This window comes from Halichondria panicea, chromosome 12, assembly GCF_963675165.1.
Source record: "Halichondria panicea chromosome 12, odHalPani1.1, whole genome shotgun sequence".
Classification (NCBI taxonomy): Eukaryota; Metazoa; Porifera; class Demospongiae; order Suberitida; family Halichondriidae; genus Halichondria; species Halichondria panicea.
In genome coordinates this window covers 2,505,384-2,524,532 of record NC_087388.1, presented here as the reverse complement: position 1 = coordinate 2,524,532, position 19,149 = coordinate 2,505,384, and positions in this window count along the sequence as shown.

Sequence of the window (19,149 nt, the reverse complement as noted above, 5' to 3'; positions counted from 1 at the left end):
TATTATATTCAAAAGGGCTATTTTTGTTGGAAGTGTTTATCGTGCTTGGGTGAGTGGAGTGCGATGGATTTATGACCACTAGCCCATCCCACCCACTAGCCCATCTCATAACGAAAAAAATACTTTGTTCACAAGACATGAAGAAGATGCTTACAGACATGTATATACAGCTCTAGAGCTCTAGCAACTGTGTGTATGTACTGACACGTATTAATTTTGTGACGAATTACTTCATTTGGTATTTGTCCAATATTTGTCCAATATGTGTTTGCTCATTCCTCGTCCACATGGTAACGTCCACATGGTAACTCATTTATTTTTTAGCCACTGCCCTTGAGATTTTGAACAAGCATGAAAAAAACCGTTCCATCAGTGCTACGTCATGAGACAAACGAACAACCCAGTATTCGTAAACGTTTAAGTGAGGCGACAGCACAACAAATTGCCACAAATTTCCAGAAGCTCCAGTCGATAATTGAGATAAGTTTTGTTGTGTGGGCGACAGAATATCCCTATCCCTTTGCGTAGGGAGGAGTGTTGCGTGGGGAGGAGTGCGCGGAGGAGTGCGCAACATGGCAATTTCATGTTGTTTGTCCAAATCACGCAGTAAACAACAATGGAAAGGAACTAGACGTATACGACAACTGCAGACAACTGCAGACAGATACAAGCAGTAGAGTACCTATACGTACTCTACCCCATTCCAAAGCACCAATTGACATCGGGATACAGGTGCATCAGCCAACATCATTGATGAAATCGAAGACTGAACTCACCGCATGTTTGTGATGTATATGTTTGTGATGTATATGCTTCAGTGCAAAGTTAGTATGATAGTTGACACTTATTAGAGCCTGCTATGACCTTTGAACTTTCAGGCAAATTTTGTAAATTAAAGAGCACCACTGAGCACCACTGCAAGAAAAAGAGTAACGGAAACTGAAGGTGCAGCTGTATTGCTATGACACATGATCATGATGTCAATCCGTGTTAGGAAACAATGTTTCATGAATAATAATTATCATGCAAGATGTTCAGAGCCCGTCATTTTCATGCCCCCTAATGTCACCATTAGTTAGAAATACATTTTGACAGGATTTCAATCAATCGCCAGAAGCTTGCTTCCATTATTAAGTTGCTCCATCGTGATAATTCCACAGATATCGAGAGAGATGTGTCAGGTTGTGCAGAATCGTGGCAGGAGACAAGGTCCTCAGTGAACATTTAGCGACTGGTTCTCGATCTGCACGTCATCCAATATCCAAAACCAGTTAATTACAGTGCTGTCAGACCAAGTTAGACAGCAAGTCATTGACAAAGTTAAAGCAGCAACGTGGTTCACTGTTATAGCTGACGAAGTCACTGATGTGTCAAACAAAGAGCAGTTGAGCCTGGTTTTGAGGTATGTGGACACTGAAACCATGTTGAGTGTGATACTGGAATCTCAGGTCGTCAGCTCTCCAATCTTCGAGGCCAGTCTTATGACGGAGCTGCAGGTTCAGTTAATAGTACAGCAGCTCTCATAACACAACAGTACCCACGTGCTCTTTACCTCCACTGTACTTCCCACTGTCTCAACCTTGCTGTTGATTACAGATAAGTAGCATGATGTGTGGTGTTGTTGGCCGGATTTACCAGTTCTTTGCTGCTCACCCCAAACGACAGAAGGCTCTTGAGGACGCCATAGCTGATACACAATCTTCCTCAAAAGTTCTGAAGTTGAAGGATATGTGACAGGCTCTGGGAAAAAGCCCATATTGGAGCAATAGCCAGTGTATAATAATTTTTCTTGGCTTATAGTTATCTACAGTCTTTCTACTAGCAAAATCTGATGCTCTGAATCCAACGCGTTCCACCGAAGTGCTTTGACTAAGCAGCCACCATTACCTTACTTTTCCCAATTTAGCAATCTTTAAGTGGGCGTTTCTCAATACCGCTATTTCAGAACTTTGAGCGCATAACTCAGGCATGGAACGAGGTATGTGCAAACTAAGTGCATAGGCAATTCTTTGCTCTATCATCTGGTATTTAAATCTCAACAATTGTAGCCTGCTCCTTTTTCCCAGAGCCTGTCACATATGTGTCGAACACGGCGAATTGATGCCGTTGACATTTTTCAGTCTCTTCATCGTTGCTTGTATGGAAGTCATTTCTACTGCCGGCCGGGGTTTATGGAGATTCTTTGACCGATGCTACTGTTAGCCACCACAACCGAATTCCTCTGCGCACTCGTGCTCATGCCTCAAGTATATTCAGGCAGGCTGAACATACACCATTCAAAATGGTTTCGTACCATTGAGCAGAACTGAGCCGTCTTTGCCGAGGAGATGTGGTCGACAAATCCAGACTAATCCATCGAAGCAATTCACAGTTCTACTGTTGTTCGATCACAGAGATCAGTTCCATCAATTATGGTGGGCCTCTCGGCAGAATCCAAAGTCAGAGTTGACCTGTACAAGTCCCATCACCAACCTGCATCGAGAGTGAGCTACACTGCTGGCAGATGAAGTGGGAGCAATACTGTAAGGATAGTAGCCGTCCTCTCAAGCACGCCACGACCATGTTCCCCAATATCAGAGCCTTGGTTAGTATATTGTGCACTCTGCCTGTCACTAGCTGCTCAGCAGAGAGGTCTCTAAAAAGAATTAAGACGGCAACAGAACGACTAACTGGACTTGATGTAGCGGAGTTTTGTAGGCGTCGATGGTTGAAGATTGATTGTCCACCGCAACAATGAAAATTCACCACTTAGTTTAGCAGGATGTACTACATGATTATGACATGATAATACATTCCAAAAACCACAAACCAGTGGAAATGGGTCTGGTCTTAGGAGTATTCCCATGGGAAGGGGAGTTCCTAAAAATGTGTAAAATGTGACTATGCAGGAAGTACAAAGTCTGTACTTCCCATTGTCTCCCATTGTCATAAAAATCACGCGAACGCAGCTTTACTTGTAGCTGCAGTACATGTTGTGGCCAACATGAATGGTGTCTGCAGCAAAGAAGCGCTTCTGTCCACAAGCAACAAGCAGCATACTATAAAGGGCATACTATAAAGGAAGCTTTCAGGTAAGTATTGATACTACATTGTAATGGACTTAATTTTTTTAAGCAAGTTAAACCCGTTTGAAAGTGATGCTTTGTGACATGTACATTGCAAGTAAAATCACAAAAACGCATACTAAATTATTAAAGGTTCCTCTTTCGCGAAGGTCGGCACGTTATGGTGGACGGTGCAATATGGATAAAGTCATCATGCATCTCAGCCTATCAACTCCATTTGCAATATTTCGATAGGATCCCTTGAGGTTGTTGAAGTAGGCATGAATAGACTCTGCCCCTTGCTCGCCCATCAGTCCTAATCCTACCTTCCACTCATTGAGCCAGTCAACTACATGCTTCTCCAGTATATGGGGATTACCGTTGCATGAGGAAATTGCTCTCGGTAGAACGTCATGAATGACTTGATGTGCAGATGTGCAAATCTTTAGATGGAATTACAAGGTAATTTGTGGCATTTCTTTAGACAAATAATTTACCTAGAGAAGCAATTTCCTTACTGTAGATGTTATGACACGTACCACCGAAAACGTCCTCTGGATCTTCTCTGCTTTCTCCATAATAGCAGGTTCGTAGTTACCTGCTGCCAGCACCACTGCATTACAAAGATCCACTATGTTCTTCGGCTGTAAAAATAATGTGAAACCCAACACAATCAATTTACAAAATTTTGTTTATTTGCCATCATAATTAGATCAGCGTTCGGTCGACATGGTTCCCAACTAACGTTCCACTATAATAGGACTGTCTCCGCACATTAAAAGCCAATATCTATGGCTTTGACAAAGGGGCCGTCCTCTCGCTTGAAACCCGCACTTGTAAGTGCGTCTAGTAAGTGCGTCTAGTTTGGCCCACTCAGTGTCCTGAAATTATGTATACATAATACATGTAATTACATGTATAGCACTGTTTACATGTAGGGCTTTCTCCTCAAGATCGTCTTGCACCTGGGGATCGTCACCTTCCTCACTCGGTGGTCCAAATACCACTAGCAAGCCCACCAGGTCATTCAGGAGAGCAATTTCCCTATAATGCATGCACGAGTTTCTGTAGGGTGTTTATTCATTGAACCTGTCTAGCTCTTCTTTGAGGGTTCTAGCTTTGAGCTTTGGCGTAATCGTCCATAAAGTTGGAGTACGACGGACCGCCCTTTTCACGACTGTCAACTTCTCCCACTACAATCAAGTCAAGCTGGTGACACTGATCCTCCATTAATTGGAACAGGCGGTAAAAGATTCCTAAACCTATATGCAGACTTGGAGGGCAGACCTGCATTTCCATTTATAGATAAAGGTGGGTGTTAAATAAAATATCTTACTTGATTTAAAGGGATTTGCTTAAAAAACGGTTCCCTGACGCAATTATTGTAGTTTTTCACTTTGTTAAGTTTCCCTCCCGCTGCAATAAATTGTTGGTTGTCCCGCACAATGCTGTCGGTACTTCTACTCTCTACTGTGGTGGGTGGTGTCCTCAGTTGATCAGAACTTATCAGGCACCATAAACAGCAATGTCGACCTATCATAATCCCAAATTTGGGATTATGCTAAGTATTAATATTTTGTGTACATTTACCTGAAGCACCATACATATTGCAGAGAAATTCTAGTCTCCACTAAAGAATACTCTGATACTCTTTCCTCTATAATTATACGCGTATACACATACACCATGTTTTGGTGTTCATGCTGTCGACCTCATCCTGGAACCTGCTATTTGAGGTTGGTTGCATTGTCGGGAGCCTCGAACACACAGAACGCACAGGTATTGACAGGGGAGTTGGGGTGATCGACGTTGCAGATCTGAAAATTCATCTTAAAACTTCCTCCTCCCTTGTCCCCTCCAAGCTTGACCCATATCTCACTGTCCGGGATTGTGCCAGGTTAGTCGATGCACTCTAAATAAATTAAAAGTATGTGTTACACAGTATCTGTATGGTTACATGTATTTGCACCTCCTCTCAATATCATCGTTGAAATTGAGCAGAGTATAGCACAAGGGAACGTTCTTTATTTCGACCGTGTGCCTGCCATCTCTGAGTGGGAAGAACCAGCTCAGACTTGAGGTTGTCAACACCTGCGAGAGAATTGCCTTCTGCTCCTATTTTCACATTTGGTCCCAACATCCGCTTGAAATGTACATGTAATATTTATGTACATGTATTACTTCTTCATGATTCGTAGCTTGCAGTAGTGACTGAGAAACTCATCCTTACGTTGTGTTCCAAAACAGAGTGTGTGGAAGCTCCTCAAATTTAAGTCTGATATGCACGCCGCACGCCGCCCTCCTGTGTTGAACTAGGGATCCCTGATGGTGACTTCCCTCTGTTGTGTCGGAGGCAGTATTGGGTCTTAGGCTCAATTATGCCCGAGTCTTGGCGAAGGTGACAGTCCTCGGGTGTTGTTATGCGCTTTACGAATTCAGATCCAGCTGGCGACCCTCTCACCGGACCTAGTACATCAGCTGACTTGGGACAGGTTTGTGAGCGACGTAACATTCCGTGTGACCTGCACAATGACAAGAGCTAATTTCACCAAGGTTGCCAGCACATGACTACAATTGAACAGGTGGTACAACTCTGCAACTGTTTGACTCGCATTCATCCACAGACAATATTGTCCAGTCCGAAACGTGACACTACAGTCCGGATCGCTGTCAAAAGGTGTGTACGACATCAAGAATCAGACGACGAGGAATCCAGCGAGCATGATGAAGACTCCATGTAGCGTTCAATATACAACTAGATGCACTGCTACATATAGGCAACTCCTAGAGGATGTGTCGGTGCTCCGGGTCTAACCCTACATCTGATGGAGAAAATGAAAAAGTACGTTAGGCCTCAACAACTCCATATTAAACAATCGCTTCCGTTGGAGGCTTGAAAATATGCTTATTGATTGTGATTGATTGTGTTTCTTGAATGTTCTTGAATGTTGTGTTGAAATTCATTATAAATTCATTGATTGCTCATCTTTCAAATTGCAACTTATTACTGCATTACTGCATGTCGCATGTCGTCTCGTCTCCACTGCACACATCTACTCCACACACACAAACAATAATCACTATTAGTACCCTAAGCCAACCCTGGGGACTCGGGGAAATCGACGACATTTTGGGTCGAATGGGACAATAAGCGATGGGACGCCAAGGGGACGTCCACGGGACACGGCAAAAGGGACACTAAAAGGGACAAAAAATATGGCCCTTTTCTTGAAGTCTCCTCTTGTACAAGTGTGCACCACAAGCCACTAATTAACCTCCTGTGGGTTTGAGGTTAGTCCGAGGTTTGTAACCCTAACCTCGGTCTAGGATGCAACAACACGATTTGAATGATTAATTTTCATACCAAATGTATGAAGTATGTCTTTTTGTGGCCTCAAGTACGTGTCTTGTGTCTGTGGACCTGGAGCACCGTGGACCTGGAGCACCGACACATCCTCTAGCGTAACAGATGATCAAGATGCACTTCCTGTCCCTTGACCTTCGCCACATCTGCCTTCATTCTCCCGTCCATTCGCCACCCCCTAAAATCCTCCACATCGTAGCGGAGAAGCTGGGTCGTGCCGAATCCAAGAAGCCAGTTTCTGGACCGGCCCGGACGATCCCCCCAGGTACCTGCGGGTGCTCTCGGATTCAGGATGCATAACGTTTGGAATCGGTTACCCATACTCTGAGGTCTCTGTGCGTAGTGTGTGTCTTGAAGCATATGTTAAATCCTCAAGGGTGGGTTGTCTGTTGTATCTTCGTCCTTCGCCTCTATGTAATGTATAGTGATATATAGTTGACCGTGTCCAGGTTCTGGGCAGCCAAGTGTGGACTTACGCCAGCCGCGCTAGTGGTAGCTAGAGATCTTCAGGTAGCCAAGTATGGACTTACGCTAGGGGGACTTACGCCAGTTGCAGCAGCCGGGTTCTGGGCAGCCAAGTGTGGACTTACGCTAGTTGTCTTCAGGTTCTGGGCAGCCAAGTGTGGACTTACGCTGCAGCCACTTACGTCAGGTAGCGTTCTGAGCAGCCAAGAGTGACAGCCAAGTGGCTGGGGTCTTCAGTACCGGTCTTCAGTACCGGGCAGCCAAGTGTGGACTTACGCTAGTTGTCTTCAGGTTCTGGGCAGCCAAGTGTGGACTTACGCTGCAGCCACTTACGTCAGGTAGCGTTCTGAGCAGCCAAGAGTGACAGCCAAGTGGCTGGGGTCTTCAGTACCGGGCAGCCAAGTGTGGACTTACGCTAGTTGTCTTCAGGTTCTGGGCAGCCAAGTGTGGACTTACGCTGCAGCCACTTACGCTGCAGCCACTTACGTCAGGTAGCGTTCTGAGCAGCCAAGAGTGACAGCCAAGTGGCTGGGGTCTTCAGTACTGGGCAGCCAAGTGTGGACTTACACTTCGAGTCACCAAAGTTAGCCAATGTCAGCCTGCCAAGTTTATTTAAACTATAAGAGTTTACTCTTATAACTCCTGGTGACACATAGAGACACATAGATGTAACCCTGAGGGTTGCTATAAACAAAAACGGGACATTAACCCCAGGGTGTCTGACACAAGACCAAGTGCAAATCAGTCCTGTGTTGTCATTCCAGTGTGTGGTCACGGACATAATTATTATAACCCAATTATTATAACCCAAAACAATAACCCAAAACATTTTTTTCGTAAAAATTTCTCCGTCCCCGCTCCGGAAATTGTCCCGTCCCCTTTGGAGTGGGGGGAAATTGTCCCGTCCTTTAGTTCAAGTACCATATAACACAAATTAAGTCGGCAGAAAACAAATCATTCATCATGTGGTATAGGTATTGGTCATGTGACATAAATGAAGTAAACAAATCAAATGGAGATGGAAGGTCATAAATAAAGCAGCTGAGAAATGCCGTCGATCTAGTTTTTATCTCCTCTGAGTGTACGACACCCTTTTCTTTTTCTTAGGAATTAGGAACGGCGAGTCCTCCCGTGTTCGTTTCCTAGTAGTAGTTGTAGCCTTCTCGACTTCGTCGTGAATTCCTTGTCTTTGACCTTTGTTGTTGCTGTGTATCAACTACACTTCGGTCGAGTGGGAGAGGTGCCTGGCAGTCCGAAATGGTGGAATATTTGCTTTGATCTGATTGAATTTATTGAAGTCAACATCTCCATCGACACGAAGACAAGGTTAGTGTTTAATATTATTCCACAACCAGCCACTGAAGAGGAGACACCACAACCCGTGTCTGGATGCCAGGCTAAGCCAACAAGCTAAGCACATCAAACAGGAAGGTGGGGCACCCGAGCACGACCACCTGCCCAACCAGATGAGGCTACCCCGCGGTTTAAGAAACATTTGATGAGTATGGCCCATGAGATGTGTGTGGACATCTCCAAATAGTGTGATGAAATAGTGTGATGATTGACTTACCTCCGGCTTCTGATGATCAGCGTACGGGGTCCTCCTGAATGTGATCGATCATGTTGTATAGGGTCCACCTGAATTGACTGGTTTGCAATCGATGAAATAGGCTGATTCAGGTCTACACTCGAGGGAGTGGTCTGGGTGTGGCATGCTGAATGTAATAATGATTGTTTTTGTTTGAGTGAATGTGTCTTGAGGGATGATTACACTCGAGGGATGATTGTTTAGTGTGATGACTGTCTACACTCGAGGGAGGACTCTGTAGGTAACAATGATGTTGTTTAGATGTGATGACAGAATGTGACTTCCTAAAGTCCCGGGACAATGCTCCCAGAAACCATGACTTTGTCCCGTCCCACACAGTGTCCCTTTCCATGTCCCGTCCTCCGGCCCGTGACTTTCGTCCCAGGACCTCCCGGAAAATTTTCAAAGTCCCTCTAGATCGAGTTAGGGCCAGTCAAACACACTGTCAATGGCAGTTCCCATGCAGCACACGTTTCAAGCTGGTCACTTAGTTTAACCCTTTCCGGCTTTAGCCATCATATGACGGCAGCGGTAGTGATAATTTTCAAAAAATCGTTGTGGGCGCTGTGTTGGAGCTATGCGCACTCTGTAGGTACCAGCACATGTGCATTGGGCTGCACTTTCACATGGTATCTTTAATATCTTGCCTCGAGGTCGCTTTGTGCAGTACTGTCGAAAGAAAAGTGACCGTTTGATAATGGCTACAAGATCTTCGTAGTACAACCTCAGCGAGGTTCTAGGGCAGCTAGGTTCTAGGGCAGCTAGACAGTGAGAATAACGATGCTTATGGCCTTGTTGAGTAAGAGGACAGTGACTGGGATCATACCAAGGGAGGAAACTACTTTTTAGAGGTCAAGCTATAAACATAGAGCCTGAAGAGCCGGAGGAAGAAGCTCCTGAGCATGAACCAAAGTCCTGGACCTTGTAAGTAACTATGGAGTATCATATGTAGTCTGGATAGCTTCAGTATGGTATGCTTAGTCTAGTTAGTACACAAGTGGACATCATGAGCCACCATTGAACTTGTAAACCTGTGTGTAGGTGAAGAAAACATTTCCCGGGAAAAGAGTGTCTGCCGATACGACCTCGCAGAGAAGTTTCTGCTGATCCTGATTGAACCATGTCACCGTGAGAACATTGAGAACACTTACTTAGTGTTTTTAGTTACTTCATGCCTTCATACAATATTCTTTATGTTCATAATTCACAATTATGTAAAAAAATCGTTAATTAGTGGGGGGTGGTCAGTTGCTAGGTAACGATGATGATGTCATGGTACCCCCAGGATCTGGGCCACCTGTAGGAAATAGTTGCAAGTGATTTCAATGCATTGTTCATGAGATATGTATTTTTAAAGAAAAATATGTATTTATTCTGTATTTTGTTTTTTTAATAAGGGTTAAGGTCATGTAGTTTAATTGAAAAGTGGGTGTGGTTGTGTGGTTATGTTCCCACGCAGCACACGTTTCAAGCTGGTCACTTAGTTTAAGGTCACTTAGTTTAATTGAAAAGTGGGTGTTGAAAAGTGGGTGTGATTAAGTGGGTGTGGTTATGTGTGGGTGTGGTTATGTACCATTTTTTTTCCTCTGAACTTTTTTTAGATTTTTGTGCTCTACATCATTCTTATATCATGATCGCCACGGGCCACGATCGTGGCCCGCAATAAGTGTCGAACTACGCACATCCCTGTATAGAGGAAGAGCTGTGCAGAATCACGTGCAATTTAGTCTAGAAATTTCCAAGCCACGTTGCTATGTTAAAATTTCATTAGCTTGTTTACTCCGATGAGCACAGGAAAGTGGGCCTGCATCACAGGAAATCTGACTTACCGTGGCTAGTGGCAGAGACGGTGCATAGACGGGGCCTCACCAACAGACGGTCCCCGTGTCAGCCGTTTCAGGAACCGCAGTCATTGAACGGTGTCCGTCGGGAAGTCATTACTGAACCGTTAGGCTGCATGCAATTTGTCACATGTGAATGATATCATTTCTATCTTAGCTTATAAGTGTAAGTCATGTCTAATGAACAAGAGAATAGACCTATAGCTCTAGGTTGTCCAAGTGCTCCAGACTGCCCTCCACCTCCCAAAAGCCAAAAGGAAGAGAGTATACAGTTACAAGTACTGTACTCACTGCAGTCAAAATGTGTCCAAATCAACCTATTATCAGCTTGTTGATTGCTGAAGCATCATGTTCCTCGTCTACAGAGAGCTCTGACAATGAAACTCAGACTCAGGTTGACTTTTCACAGACAAATGCTGGTGCATCACAGATGTCAGGTAGCTTACATGATTTTAAGTATTAGCAACTTAAACAGTACATGCATAATTGTAGGGCGAGATGAGGCGCTCAAGGAATAGGTGATATTGACAGATAGGTGATATTGACAGTGATTTTTACGGTGATGATGGCGATCAAATACACGACACACTTGAAGAGGTATATATTATCATGCTGCATGTGAATGTACATAATAAAGACTGCAGGCATGATCCTATAAATTAAATGTTATTCACGCATATAATTGTTTCTTAGGATGAAATGTGGTCGACGAACTCGAAGTACCCGAAGAGGGTACCACAACTACACACAACACTATGTCTATGTCTCAGTCTCTTCAAGCACTCAGTCTCTTCAAGCACCATTACAGTTCCTTTTGATATTTCTAATTTTGTGGCAAAGTGCCTTTAAAATATCCAGTGCAGCAGTGACAAGCTTAATTCGATTTATCAAATTCTTTCTCCGTGCTGTGGGTCAAGCATTCAATGACACCAGTATTATCGAACTAGAAAGTGCTGTACCAATCACACATGAAAAAATTCACAAGCTGTTGGGATTTGATACTCAAAATTGGTGTACTGAGTATGTGGTATGTCCGAATTGTCATTCCATATATGATTGCATTGATATATTGGCAAATGGCTTTAAAGAATCCAAGAAGTGCCGGCATGTAGCTTTACCAGATCACCCTCATCAGCGCCAACGTTCTCAATGTGGCTATTTATTACTAAAAAAACAGTATGTCAAAAAAGGCTATCGTCTTGTTCCACAAAAGTGTACCCATACAGATCTATAAAACGAGGTATCACAAAGTTAATGAACAGAGATAATTTTATTGAACAATGCCGGTATTGGAACTGTTCACATCAGATATAAATATATGGAAGTCTTTTGAATCAAGCGGATATCTAGATCATCCTTATTCATACTTATTGTCAATAAACGTAGACTGGTTTCAACCTTTTAAGCACACTACATATTCTTTTCTTGTGGTGGGATTTATCTCACAATACAAAACCTTCCTCGGACTGAGAGATATAAACAGGAAAATGTACTTCTCGTTGGAATAATGCCAGGACCGAAAAAATCTTCTCTCACTATTAACTCTTACCTTTCCCCTCTAGTTGATGAGCTAAAAGCCTTCTGGAAAGGATTACTTATTCCTATTCAGAGGGGGAACACCACTACACATGTCAATGTTCGCATGGCATTAACTTGCGTCAGCTGTGATATACCTGCTAGTAGGAAAGTATGTGGATTCCTTGGGACATTTTGCGAAGTTAGCTTATAACAAATGTTTAAAAGAATTCAATCAACATGACTACTCAGGATTTAGTAGAGATCAATGGAAACTAAGGACGAATGAAGACCACCGGGCTCATTGCAAAGAGATTCTCAAGGAGACATCTATTCAACAAATGGAAGGTGTGCGATCTCAATAATACTGGCCCTACCTTACTTTGACCCAATTAAGTTTACCGTTATTGATCCCATGCATAACCTGGAAAACATGTTTTTAAAGTATGGGTAGAGTTGGAATATCTGTCGGCTAGAGTATTGTCAGACATTGAAAGTAAGCTGAAAAAATTTAGATGCCCTCATGACATTGGTCGAATTCCCTCGAACCAAAATAAAATTGAACGTAGACAGTGTTTTAACACTCAGGGGGATACACAATTACGTTATACCGTTGCATCATACCGTTGCATCATCATCTAAATCGATGTAGTCTCCCCAATCATTTCTAGAATATCACGTTTCTAGAATATTTCTGAGAAATTCTTGTTTCAAAAACTGTATGTGCGGTTCCTGTATGTGCGGTTATTAATTTATTATTTCAGCGATTTTCTACTACACTCTGGCAATCGTTAAACATGATACACGACTGCTGTCAAGTCTATTATCGATGTATGGATAACGGTTTCCACAAAATGGTGTTTTGAGTAAGCAGTAAGCAACTAAAATAAAATAGGTAGCCAACCTTTTCTCTGCTTGCCAACAGGAGCTACTATGCGCTTGCAGTCAATTAACCTAGACCAATGAAATCAAAGTGCAAAAGGTAAAGAAATTTTGAGCTGCAATTGTACAGTGCAAGTAAGTAGTTTAGATGGATACTCTTTAACAAAGTATACTCTTTAAAGTTAAAGCAGCAGAAAAATGAAAGCAGCAGTGACTTTTTTCCCTCACTACAATTTTAATGCATGAAAAGATAATTAAAAGGGATACTGTCACTTGTAACCACCGGCTAATGCATTAGATCTATCTACTATTTTCATTCTTTAAAATTACGAAGGAGTCTGTATTAACATCACTTTACACAGGTTATTGATTATTATTTGTAGTAATCCTTCTTGGGTCTATAAAAGTATGTCCAACAGCCCTCTAACCATTCAAGGTCTCTAACCATTCAAGGTAACGTTGTTGTGGGTGTCAACTTCCGAATGACTATATATCGTGACTTATATATGTGACTTGCAGGCTCACTTCCAACCTATGGTGAATTAATTTCAAGAGTTTGGAAATGGACCAGACGCCCAACATCTTCTCTGTGTAGAATTATCAAAGCGCCATCCAAGTCTCTCATTTAAGCGTCTGTTTGATATTTATCTCGTATTGAGACCTTCAGTGAAAGGGCTGCCCAAGTTAACTGGATTCCCTCTACGTTAAGAACGTAGGCGAGTATGGGAGCCACGCATCAGAAAAGCTAACGCATCAGAAATAAAGGTATATAATTATAGAAGTCTAGAAGTCTTCGCATGCTTGTACCTATACCTGATGTACTTCGTTATAATAATATTACTATACAATAATTATGATGCGCATGATGCGCATGCGTACAGAAACTGATGATACATAGCCCAAGGGACTCACTGAAGAACAGTTGATTTCGTCTATGAGTGCTGGTAATTTGGCTTCATGGAATTTAAATGGTATTCCTCAATTGAACACTAATTGTTGGAACACTACATCGCTATAACATCGCTATAACTACAAAAACAACAATCGGTAAACCTATTGATTCTAACCTAAAGGGAAGAGGCGGCAGACCTGACAATCGATTTGTCGAGACAATTGGTTCTGCTCTTCGAAGAGCAGGTATACCGAAGAGCAGGTATACGATACCCTACCTATTAGAAGTATGATGAGATGACAAAGTGTTATGAAGAGTTGGACACATTGAATACAGAATTAGTACGATAGGCCAATTAAAGAGTGCCAAAAGTGCATTGCGAGATATTACTAAGGTAGGGTTCATGATTTTTAAAAAGAAAATTGTTATTTATTCTGTTTTATATTAAAACGGGGAAGGGTCCTTCACTTCACCATATATTTTGGAACATTCGAAAATGTCCAACTAGACCAATAATAAGTTACTAATAGCTTTGCATCATGTCATTAAGATGTAGATTACTTATAAGAAGTGCACCATAACACCATGCACACCATAACACCAAACTGCTGAATCCTCAATTGTGGTAATTTTCGGGGGACATTCGTGGACATTCGTGGTTCAGCAATTGAGACATTTCGTGGATAACATTTTCGTGGTTTGGAGCTTGTACTGCAGGCTTCATTCGTGGGTAAAATACCAAATATTACCTCCAACCACGAAAACCACGAATATTTTGCCCCACGAAAAATACGGTATGTCCATGATCCATGATCCATAAAGTTTGATCCATAAAGTTTTTTATTTATGAAGTTAGGACATACAGTGCAACAACCAAAGAGAGTAGATTTTTTTTATATTTGGCATATCTTCTGAAGTAAAAGTGATATGATCTATTTGAGTGCAGGTACTGAAAGTTCAATTATTGGCGCTTCCATTGGACCACCACCTGTTACATCATATGACATCATCACTATGAAATGGCTGTCTGAAGATGTGTACCTCCGTACCTCCGAAAATATAAATTTGTTGTGCATGTACCTGAGTATATTGCTCATCTTTTATCTTTTGAGCTTCAACGGAAGTCTGGGCTACTAGTAAGTTCTGAGAAATACTGCATTTTGTTGTTTTTTGGTGGCAAATAATTATGTTAGGAATACAACTTACTTTCGATTTTATGCTAGTTAAAATCTGATTTTTGAGAAGGATGTACTACAATAGTGTAAAAATTCATTTGCACTAACTTACAGGAGCTCTTCTTTGCTAGCGACCCTTCTTGTCAAAAATGGTGATTTTGCTCCGTTTTGCTACTTTTTTGCTGATGTATGCAATGATATTCATTGATTTAATCATCTTGTTGTTATTTGCTACATCCAAGGTCATGTGATGTCTACACCTGCATGTGATGTCTACCTGCAAATACACAGTTGGTGTTGGTCACACGGAGCAAAAATGTGTATCCTAAAAAGTTCTTGGCAAGTTCCTTGGTTTTGTGATACCTACAGTGCAAAACCAAAGAGAGTAGATTTTTTTTTTGGTACACATTTTTTACATTTTGTGGCATAATCTATTTGAGTGCAGGTACTGAAAGTTCAACTATTGGCGCTTTCATTGGACCACCACCTGTTACATCACCTGTTACATCACATGACATCATCAGTATAAAATGGGATGTGTACTTCCAAAAATACTTCCAAAAATATGTTAGAAATAGAAGTAGCTTATTTGTTTGAGTTAAGATCTGAAATTTGTTGTGCATGTACCTGAGCTCATCTTTTGAGCTTCAACGGAAGTCTGGGCCACTAGTAAGTTCTGAGAAATACTGCATTTTGTTGTTTTTTGGTGGCAAATATGTTAGGAATACAACTTTCGATTTTATATTAGTTAAGGTCTGATTTTTGAGCAGCATGTACTACAATGTACTTTTCATCTGTACTAGCTTACAGTTAGGCTAGGCTAGCCTCTTCTTTGCTAGAGCGGCCCATCTTCTACAGTGCTTTTTATGACATTTGGGGTGATTTGGCTACGTTTACGTTTAAGCTCAATTACCACGCCCCTGTAATTACCACGCCCCTGTGATGTGACACAGAATGATGTATCATTTCAGTTTTTCCCCGTTTACAAGAGTGAAGTCATCAATCACATCGCAATCGTATTGATAAGCTGTTGTATCAATGTGTCCGAACACCAATGTGTCCGAACACGCAACTGAGTCTGGAGGTGAGCCAAATGTTCCCAAAGACGTGACTGATGACCCAGGTGAACCAAATCCCAAAGACATGACTGAGCATCCAGGTGAATCAAAATGTGTCCAAAGTTGATTCAGGTGCAACAGAGCCAACTAAACTCGACTTGAATCTTGGTTACTTTTGATTTTCATCCCATTGTGTGGTCTAAAAGAGAATCTGAAGTGATGAGACATGTATGTTAATCTGCATGCATAATTAATTATGAAGCCTTGTCACACACTGTACTGACGGACAAGTGCCCCAACATATCAGACTGACAGACAGGTGCCCACAAAGCCCAACATAGGGGCAAGTGCCCACATGTAAAACCAAACATATTAGACTGACGGCCCAACATATCAGACTGACGAACAGCTGCCCACAAAGCCCAACATATCAGACTGGCGGCCCAACATATCAGATGTTCCATGTTTAAAGAATTTGCATCAATAAAAGATTTCAAAAGGCTGAGATCTCTCAAACAACAAAACAGCACTTCAAACCGGATGCAGTGGAAGGGCATATACACTACAACAGTTGATGTTTTTCATAAGATGCTATTAAATGACACTTTTCAAACACCGATGTTATAGATGTTCACACTACAGTGCTTCTAAGACAATTCTAAGACAAGGTAGGCAGCTGGTATGTCATCTTATAAAGTTAGCCTATTACAATTGAAGCCAACTAGTTGATAACAACCTATGTTGATAACAACCTATATAAAGCACAAACTGATCTTGAGCACAAACTGATCTAGAGCTCAGTACAGACAGTGAAGATGAAATTATGCCATCTAGGATTTACATATGGAGATACATATGAAAGTGTGTAAACCAGTATTATGCCAGGCATGCGCTATAAATGCGCTCATAAAAAAATACTCTGCCCTAATTGTCTGACTATTGGAGCAGAATTTAGTATTGTTCATCCTATTACCTATTCTTGATACTACATTAATTTTTACGGCTTCGAGTAAGCATAATATTATCTGTGTAGGGTCGATTTGGTACCTGCTGCCTGGGCTTACCATTACTCTTTTCTATCCATCTGTAGTTCACCTTGGATATAATTATGTATCCGTAGGTTGTAGGAGGAGTTGGATTACCAGATCTTAAAGCATAAAAATGTAATCAGTGTCTATAGGGAAAGTACTGGAATGAAACGCAATGTAAAGATGTAAAGATGACAAATCATAAACCATATACCTGGTAAAATTCTGAAACTAAGTTCCACAGGTACAATAATGTCTCAATATGGCACTGAGCTCGTGATGGAACAGTTTCGGCGTACATTGCACACGACACACTCGAGTGAGAGTGGTATCTGAAGTCCTCACGGTAACTACCAATCAGCTGCTCTGCTAGCTCCAAGAATCCTTGGAGTCCTTGGTTCCCTGTTAGACCCTTTTGTTTAACGCAGACACCTCAGGGTTAATAGTGTGGGTACATACATAGTTAACCCTTTAACCGTCGGATTCTTAATTAACAGTGAAGTGAAATGTCTGTAAATTCTCTATCGGGTTTCCAGAGCAATAAAATGCCTAGCAACCATATACCAGAATGCCCATACAACAAGGAAATAAAATGGTGCAACATGTGTTGCCATAACAACCACGGTTATTACGCTCACCCGTTTTTATCATTTGGTGAGATTTTTTATGGATCAGCCTATCATATGGTATAAAGGCTGATTTTCACATCACAGTGCTAAGATACATCAATTTGAAGTACAATACGTACATGTATTACTATATCGGTGAACGATCTATGAAATTTACAAGCTCACATAAAGACTGTTCATTACTGCTAATTCTATTATTCTATTTTAGTTATATTATTATTATACTTACACTACTGATATTCTAGCAAATACTACTTGCCAGAGTCACACAGTGAGCCCTCTCCTGGTCTTTCACCGTAGCGCTAGCGTCTAGGTCCATGTCATATGCATGTCCTCAGTCCCAGGCGCAGACTGATAGCCTTTGGGAGGTATCCTACTATCCCCTCTCGGTACTGTCATCACCAGAAGAGACATCACCATTGCTGTCCTCAAGCTGTTCAAGCACATCGGCACGCACATCGGCACAAGTAAACAACCTGGCTATAAACTTCGTGCGGTAAGATGCTAATGAAATTTTAACATAGCAACGTGGCTTGGAAATTTCTAGACTAAATTGCACGTGATTCTACAGCTCTTCCTCTATACAGGGATGTGCGTAGTTCGAGCTACTTCCTGAATTTCGCAAAAAAAGTCAGTATTTCGGGCCACGATCGTGGGTTAAAGGGTTAAGGGTAAGGGTAACTTTAGTAGGGACACTTTCTCATTTTGAGGTTTGTATCTCATTTCAACACAACACTCACAAACACTAAACACAAACACTTAACTAAAACTAACGCAACACAATGGCAGCACATATAGGGTCAGGGTTTCGAATCCTTTTCTTTGTTTTTTCGATATTATTTTGTGTCAGTGACTGGCGAAATGCCCCCCCCCCCTCAAGAAAAAGAAGCGTAAACAATGACACTAGACACTGGTATGTTTGTTCTATTGTCATGTGATACACGTTGATAAATTATACTACAATTTTATTGTCATGTTTTTTGGATTGGGTGATCCAGGAGAAACTATTCGCACAGACCTGGCGTCGTGTTGGAAGTAGCGAGCGATCATTTCGCTCTTGAAGTGCCTACTGGGTTCAGGGGTGGCTATGCCTGTTTCCGTCCAGTCGACAAACCTCAGCCTCCACAAGTTGGAGTGTTGATGCAATTGGAGTGTTGATGCAATCACATGCACCCTATGGAATCGAACGTAATTGACGCTATTTGAGACAAACCTGAACCGTTCGCCAACTCATGTTGTCGTTGATCGTTGACAACCTGTCCCGCACCTCCATCTTGACACCTTCTAGGTGACACACCTTTAGAGTACCTATAATATCCTCCCTAACCTCGTGATACAACTTCTCGTAGTCCGCCATTTCTCGTAGTCCGCCATTACAGGGGAAATAGGTCCCTTTCCCTTTTCATCGTGACTTTGTCCTTTCTAGTTCTTCCGTGTCCCCCTTCAGGTCCCTCTCGGATTGTCCCGTCTCTCGGATTGTCCCGTGAAGTCCCAAATGTCCCCGGCCCGGAAAAACCGCGACTTTAGTCCCAGGATCTCCAAGGACCTCCAAAATTCCCGGGAAATTTCCAGCCCCCAGGGTTAGGGTTAGGGTAGTAAGACATATTGTCAATGGCAGGAGGAGCGAGAGATGGTTCCAGATTCGCCACGCAGGACTGTGCGTTACTT